Source organism: Ictidomys tridecemlineatus, chromosome 2 (genome assembly GCF_052094955.1).
Source record: "Ictidomys tridecemlineatus isolate mIctTri1 chromosome 2, mIctTri1.hap1, whole genome shotgun sequence".
NCBI lineage: Eukaryota > Metazoa > Chordata > Mammalia > Rodentia > Sciuridae > Ictidomys > Ictidomys tridecemlineatus.
In genome coordinates this window covers 148,134,915-148,142,222 of record NC_135478.1, presented here as the reverse complement: position 1 = coordinate 148,142,222, position 7,308 = coordinate 148,134,915, and the positions used below count along the sequence as shown (strand labels likewise).

At 39.6% G+C, this 7,308-nt stretch overlaps 1 pseudogene; it reads right to left on the bottom strand.

Annotated features, from left to right (window-relative positions):
* Nucleotides 1-545: 545 nt before the first annotated feature.
* LOC106144676 (large ribosomal subunit protein uL30 pseudogene) lies at nucleotides 546-1,548 on the bottom strand (annotated as a pseudogene).
* Between the last annotated feature and the right edge of the window lie 5,760 nt (nucleotides 1,549-7,308).

The following is a 7,308-nucleotide window of genomic DNA, read 5'->3' as shown; positions in this document are numbered from 1 at the left end:
GTTAAATTTTTTTTAAAAAAACTGTCTCTTTAAGAATTTCTAATGTTTTTTTCCATTAACATTCCTCTCTGGTTTTATGTACTTGGTCTGTGGTGTGGGATGTAGCATAAATTATCTGCCTTCAGCAAAACGAACAGCTGAAATGCATGGCTGCCTGACAGTGCTTGTTAGGCCATTAGCTGCTGTGAACACACACTGCTAGTCAGGGTCTGCCTTTCCATCATCTCAAGAAAAGTCTTTCAGTGGTGAAAACATAGGAGTGTGGCAATGTAGTACCCAAATGAGCCCAGTATTAATGTCCTACTTAGGAGTTATTTAATAAACATAATGAAAACCATTCTGGGATGTTTATATTTAAAGAAAATACCATCACAAATGAATGCTCTGTGCATTACTAAAAGCCAACAGCAGGATAGGATGAAACAATTTTTAGCAAAATCTTTCTAACAGAGCCCCAAGAAGATTGTGTGTGTGTGTGTGTGTGTGTGTGTGTGTGTGTGTGTGTGTGTGTGATGTTTTTCCTTTTCAATTCAAGTCACCGTTTACTAACAGGCCAGAATGTAAACACACTGTAGTAGACACCTTAAGTTTGTCCTTCTAATGAGCCTGTTGATCTGGTCTTCTCTGCTGCCAGCATTTCTACTTTTTACAAAATGGGTGGTCTTTTTCTTCATTTTTACCTCTGGAGAAGATAATTTGAAGGGCCACAGGAAGTTATTGGCTTCTTTGAAGTACTTCCAATTGCACAGATTTCATGAGTCATATCTTCCATGCAGATGGTATCTTATGTACCAGGAGATCAAGCAATCAAGTGGTATCTGTCAAGGCAATTGGCTTCTTATCAGTTTGCCATAACCACACTTTTAGTTTAGTTTATTTACTGATCTAGGTCTTGGTCCCCCATCCCAACATGTGGTTCCACAATTCTTGGCATGTCAACTTAAGCCTTGTTGAACTCAACAAAGGTGCCACTAAGGAAGGCAAAGAAGTTCTAATTCCTTTTACAGATCTTTGGCTCACATCAGTGATACCTCTGATCCTGATGACAAATGTTTATGTGGGTTCTGCAGGGGCACAGAAGTGGCCAGCTCTTCTCACCCTCTTAGCTGTTGGAATCTTGGTTCTGTATGTCTGCCTTGTGCTGGTGCCTACCTTTTCATAGAGAAGCTTCCTCTCTGTCTTTTGAGCATCTTTTGGGCAAACTTTTTTCTCAGGTGCTCGATCTTCAGCTCTGTGAAATTCCTTTGCCTTTTCTCCAAAGTTTCTGCACAGCAAGAACCTTCCTTTCCTTCACTTTGGCAACCTCTATGGTTCCAGCCAGAGAAAAGATAAGTATATCCTTAAAACACAAAAATAGCTGTTTCTTTAGCCAAAAATTATTCTTCAAATCTCACCTCTTTCAGTCTCCCCACATAAATTTGTTTACTCTGGAAGAGACTGCATCCCCCTCCTCCTATCCTGTCGAAGTCTTTTTCAGCCTTGACAACCCAGATTAGACACTACCACCTCCTCATTTTCACCCATCACCCACCCGAGGAGTTTTCGCATGGGCCAGATAAAAGAATTCTGAACACCCAAAGGAATCTGGGCACCAATGCCTTACCCTTCTGACCTTTTTTGCACCCTCTACTTTCACCTTGTTTTATAATTACTGGTGTCTATAATCTATCTCTTCCAACTCGACTTTAGGTTTATTCCTTTTGCATTTCACACAGTGCCTAGTCCAAACTCTGTTAATGGCCAGGTAAAAATCAGGCTTAGAGAATAGTGGCACCTGAATCTGTAACCCCAGCGATGAGAGGCTGAGGTGGGAGGATCACTTGAGTCCAGAAGGTGGAGAGTAGCCTGGGTACCACAGTAAGACCCTGTCAAAAAAAAAGGGTTCAGGTGAGTGAGCCTGGTTAATACATTCACACTCTATGTATCTCAATTTTTTCACCTAGTAAATGGGCATCATAATATCTGTTCTATCTAACTGGAGTTTATCATTCAATCAGATCAGATAGTAAAGTGGTTTTTAGCGGTATGCTATGATGCACACCTATAATCCCATCAGCTCGGGAGGCTGAGGCAGGAGGATTGCAAGTTCAAAGCTAGCCTCAGCAACTTAGCAAGGCCCTAAGCAATAGCAAGACCTTATCTCAAAACAAAAAACAGAAAAGGCTGGGGATGTGCCCTTGTGTTCAATCCCTAGTACAAAAAAAAAAATTTTTTTTAAAAACTACTGTATATTTGGGGGCTGGGGCTGTAGCTCAGTGGTAACGTGCTTGCCTGGCATGTGTGGAGCACTGGCTTTGACCCTCAGTACCACATAAAAATAATTAAAGATACTGTGTGTTCATCTACAAATAAATAAATATTTAAAAACCACTACTGTACATTTTGTTTTAGTCCCTTTGGGCTATTATTAAAATATACTTTAGCCTGGGTAATTTATGAATGACAGAAACATGGCTCACAGTTCTGGAGATTAGGAAGTCCAAAATTAAGACACCAGCAGATTCGGTGTCTGGCAAGAACTCTCTGCTTTGGAGATGTGCCTTCTTGCTGCATCCTCCCATGGATGGCAAAAGGGTAAAAACGCTTCTTCAAACCTCCTTAACAAAAGCTCAGCTCTCACTCCTGAAGGTAGACCTGCTGACCTAATCACTTCTCAAAGTCTCCATGGCAAACAATTTGACAATATTTAAGAGCCTTAAGTATTTCACATTTTTCTTTAGCTGGTATTACAGGTGTGCAACACCACACCAGCTCATTTTTTTTTCTTATTCACTAATTATACTTCCAGGCATCAATCCTAGGGAAAACTAAACGTGGAATAATTTTAAGAACAAAAATGATCAAGTAATATTTATAAAAATAAAGAATGTGAAATAATTTAAACATGCAACAAAGGCACACAACTAACAAATTGCCGTGCACTGACTCCATGAAACAGTCTTTTTTTGATGGTTGTGATGGGGTGGGGGGGATTGAACTCAGGGACACTCAACCACTGAGCCACATCCCCAGCTCTTTTTTGCATTTTATTGAGAGACAGGGTTTCACTGAGTTGCTTAATGCTTCTCTTTTGCTGGGGCTGCTTTGAACTCGTGATTTTCCTGTCTCAGCCTCTTGAGTCGCTGGGATTACAGGCATGTGCCACTGTGCCTGGCCCTGATTTTCTTAAATAAAAATAAATTAATCAAGTTCAGCTATATTGTAGTATTTGTTAAACAACCAACAAGAAAATAATTAAATCACATTTCTTCTGCCTGTACTAAAACTAATCTCAATAACTTTAACCAGTGAGTAAAAAAGCCACTCCTCTCCCTTTTGTCACTCAACTATAGTGTTACCCACTGTGAGGGTCTGTCTTCTAGCTCTGTAGGTGAGTCAAAACCCTAATGTTATCTTTTAAAATTCTTATAATTGGGCTGGGGATGTGGCTCAAGCGGTAGCGCGCTCGCCTAGCATGCGTGCGGCCCGGGTTCGATCCTCAGCAGCACCACATACCAACAAAGATGTTGTGTCCGCCAAGAACTAAGAAAAAATGAATAAATGTTAAAATTCTCTCTCTCTCTCTCTCTGTCCCCCTCTGTCTCTCACTCTCTCTTTAAAAAAAAAAATTCTTATAATTATCAAAGCATAGTAATTATTACAAATTAGTGGATTTTGCTTTGACATTTCCATACATGCATATTTCATGATTTGATTATTTCCTTTAAGAGTGTTTCAGAATGCACAGTCTCCTTTTACTTTTACTTTTAAATCATCCTTCTAAATAAAGATGTTCTGTTGGAAAGAATTATATTTGCCCATGCGTTGAGCAAGCAAAAGTACTCTCCTAGGTCATCATCACATGTCAAAGTCAACTACTTATCTAATGTAGTTCATGGTACTCATGTTTCCATATTGGTAGAAATTCAAAAAAGAAGAAGAGAAAGAAAAGCAAGTGTCTGTTATCTGTCAAAAATCTCATTCCTTAAAATCACATTTTGAATGCAAGTGAGTTTACCTTAAATGTAAAATTCAAAGTACTTGCTTTCATTTCCAAATACTCATCAGGTACCTTTAAATCATATCTCTTACTGGTAGTTGCAACTATCATTCTCACTCTAGTAACACCTAGAATATTTAACTTAATAGAGAATAAGTTTCACTGAGGAAAAAAAATCTAACCCTTGAATCTAACTATTGCTCTTTCCCCAGTCAGTTTTATGAATATGTTTCTTCATTGAATTTGTTCACTCCCATCTATTTGATCCAAATGCCTTATCAAGTGCCCAAATCAGGTCAAGGACAGAGCTGCTAGTGATACTATTTTAAGAGAAAACAAAATGCACTGAAGTTAGACGAGCTCTTATTTTGTCAAATTTCTCCATTTCTTTAGCACATGTATATGATGCTTTACCAGTAGGATAAACAGTGACAAATTGACAAGGTAGTTCATCCCTGAAGAATGGTTTGACTATTTTGTATAGGTATGTACACTGAAACCTTTTTTTAAAAAAAAAGTATGGCTAATACATGAAACCATATATTTTGATTTACAACTGGAGAATTTAGAAATTACTCATCAGCTACAGGTTATCATCTAATTCTTTCAAGGATAAGTGTATCTTGCCAAGCATGGTGGCACAAGCCTGTAATCCCAGCTGCTCAGGAGGCTGAGGCAAGTGGATCGAAGGTTCAAAGCCAGCCTCAGCAACTTAACAAGATTGTAAGCAACCTAGTGAGACACTGTCTCAAAATGAAAAATAAAAAGGACTGGGAATGTGGCTCAGTAGTTAAGCACCCTTGGGTTCAACCCCTGGTACCAAATAAATAAATAAATAAAAGAAGTGTGTCTCTTTTACCTTTGTATACCCAGTATACCCTACAAGCTTCCACATTCACATTGTAGAAGTTTAATAAATGCTTGTTAAACCAGAAACACAATAATGGAACTGACTTATTAAAAACTAATTGCCAAGTTGTACCACACTGTAATAGGCACTGTGTCTAATTAGCTCAGTTTATCAGTGCAAGGAGCCAAGAGTTGCTGGGATTACAGGCATGTGCCACCATGCCCAACCTAGAATATTCTTTAGAGAAGAAACTCTTACAGTAACCGAGCACTTGCCTAGCATGTTTGAGACCCTGGATTTAATCCTTAGCACTGAAAATTTTAAAGAAAAAGAGGAGGAGGAGGAGAAAATCTTAAAAGCACAGAATGAAATTTCAACTGAACTAATGAGAACAACAATAACAGTTGTAATAGTGATACCTTATGTTTCTATAGTGACTTATAACTATACCAGGTGGCAAGTATGTGAAGAGTTTGAGGCTTTTGCTATTTGCAAACTAACAAGTCAACTGGCCAGTTTCATAGATGCTGGCAGAAGATTAGACTTAGATCAGAGACAAAGGACAGTTTGTTACTCATAGCAACAGTGACAGCCAGGACATCTTCATTTTTTGTACCAATTCTCCAAGCCCTGATTTCTAGAGAGTGATACAATGAAAGCCAATTAATAGGTTTTACTATAGGAGAAGAACTCTAAGTTTAGAAAACCCTAATCTTTTCCCTCTGCTTCAGAGAAAGATACTTTTTCAAAGCTGCTGCTCTGGGTTCTACCTCTAGCAACGCAAAATAGAAAGAAAAGGAAAAAGGAAGGGAGGGAGGAAGGAAGAAGGGTAGGAAGGGAGGAAGTAGACAAGGAAGGAAGGAAGGAAGAGAGGGGAGGAGGGGGAAAAATGGAAAAGAAAAGCGAGAGGGAAAGAAGAATAAATAAAAAGTCCAGCCAGGTGCAGTGGCCTGCATTTGTAATCCCAATATCCTAGGGAGGCTGAGGCAGGAGGATCCAAAGTTGGAGGCCACCTGGATAATTTAGCAAAGTCCTGTCCCAAAGGGGGGTATAGTTCAGTGGTAAAGCACCTCTAGGTTCAATCCCCAATACCAAGGGGGGAAAAAAAAAGAATCCCAATCCCAAGGTATTTCCTATATCAAGGTTCACTGAAAAAAAAAAAAAAAAGTCCAGGAAAAAAGGTTATAAGTGCCTTTGCTTATACCACATGCATAAACTTTAGAGAACCAAGGAGAACTATATCCCAACACTAGGGTTACTAAATATTTTGGTTTGCTTGTGATAATCCTGGGATAATACCTGTTGCCTCAGCTTAATTATTAATAGCACCCCCTTTCACTCCCACAAATTTCTCAGTTTAGACTAGAAATTATATGACACTTTGCCAAGGCCAATGTCTCGGCTTGGCACCAGAATCACGAGGCACTCACAGCTTTGTAGGTTCAAACAGCAATTCTTTATTCCAGCTCTCACACCACCTCCACACAGGTCCAGGGGCAAACGCGTTCTGCCGTCTCCCGCACCAACAACCTACTCCACGAGGCTCTCTCCAAATCCCATTTTAATCTCAGGAGAACTCAACGGGAACAAGCAGCAGGAACACCCTAATCCCGGCAATAATCTTCAACCGCCAACTTCCCTAAAACCCATTATCTTAAACTGGCAACGCCTTAAACTCAAGGAGCCGGTTACTTCCTCAAACCTGATCAGCTCTAAACCCGAATCCGCCTTGGTCCTTGAGCAAGGTCACCTTATTAAAGCATGCATGCAATGTTCCATCAAATGTCCTCTAAGCAGCATGGGGTACGCTTGGCAAGGAAATTTCGATGCGTCATTCCTACTTGGTAATGGCCCTCAGCAACACTTAAAATTTTTTTAAATTTTCTTTCTCTGGTCAGAGCACTGCTGAGCTCAATAGAGTTAGTTCAATTAGATAGCACAAATGGAGGTCAACATTATGTTATGCAAAATAAGTCAAACTCAGAAGGTCAAGGGACAGTAAGGTGTGTCTCACATGTGGACGCTAGAGGAGAAAAAGGAAAAGAAAGATGGGGTTGGGGATCTCATGGAAATTGAAGTAGAAGAAAGGGACAAGGGATTGGGAGGGGAGTCGGGAGGGGGGAAGTGCTACAAAGTAATGTTGGCCAACTTATATTCTCATATTGTGTGTATGAATGAATACGTAAAAACAAAACAACAAATCCCATCATTATGTACAACTGTAGTGCACCAATTTGAAAAATGGGGGGGAAAAGCAGGAGTGGAGGTTAAAAGGCAAAAAGTCAAATCACACACATTATTTTTTTTAATACTTTTTGTTTTATTTATTTATTTTTTTAAAGAGAGAGAGGTAGAGAGAGAGAGAGAATTTTAATATTTATTTTTTAGTCATCGGCAGGCACATCTTTGTTTGTATGTGGTGCTGAGGATCAAACCCAGGGCCCCACATGCACTAGGCAAGTGCTCTACCGCTGAGCCA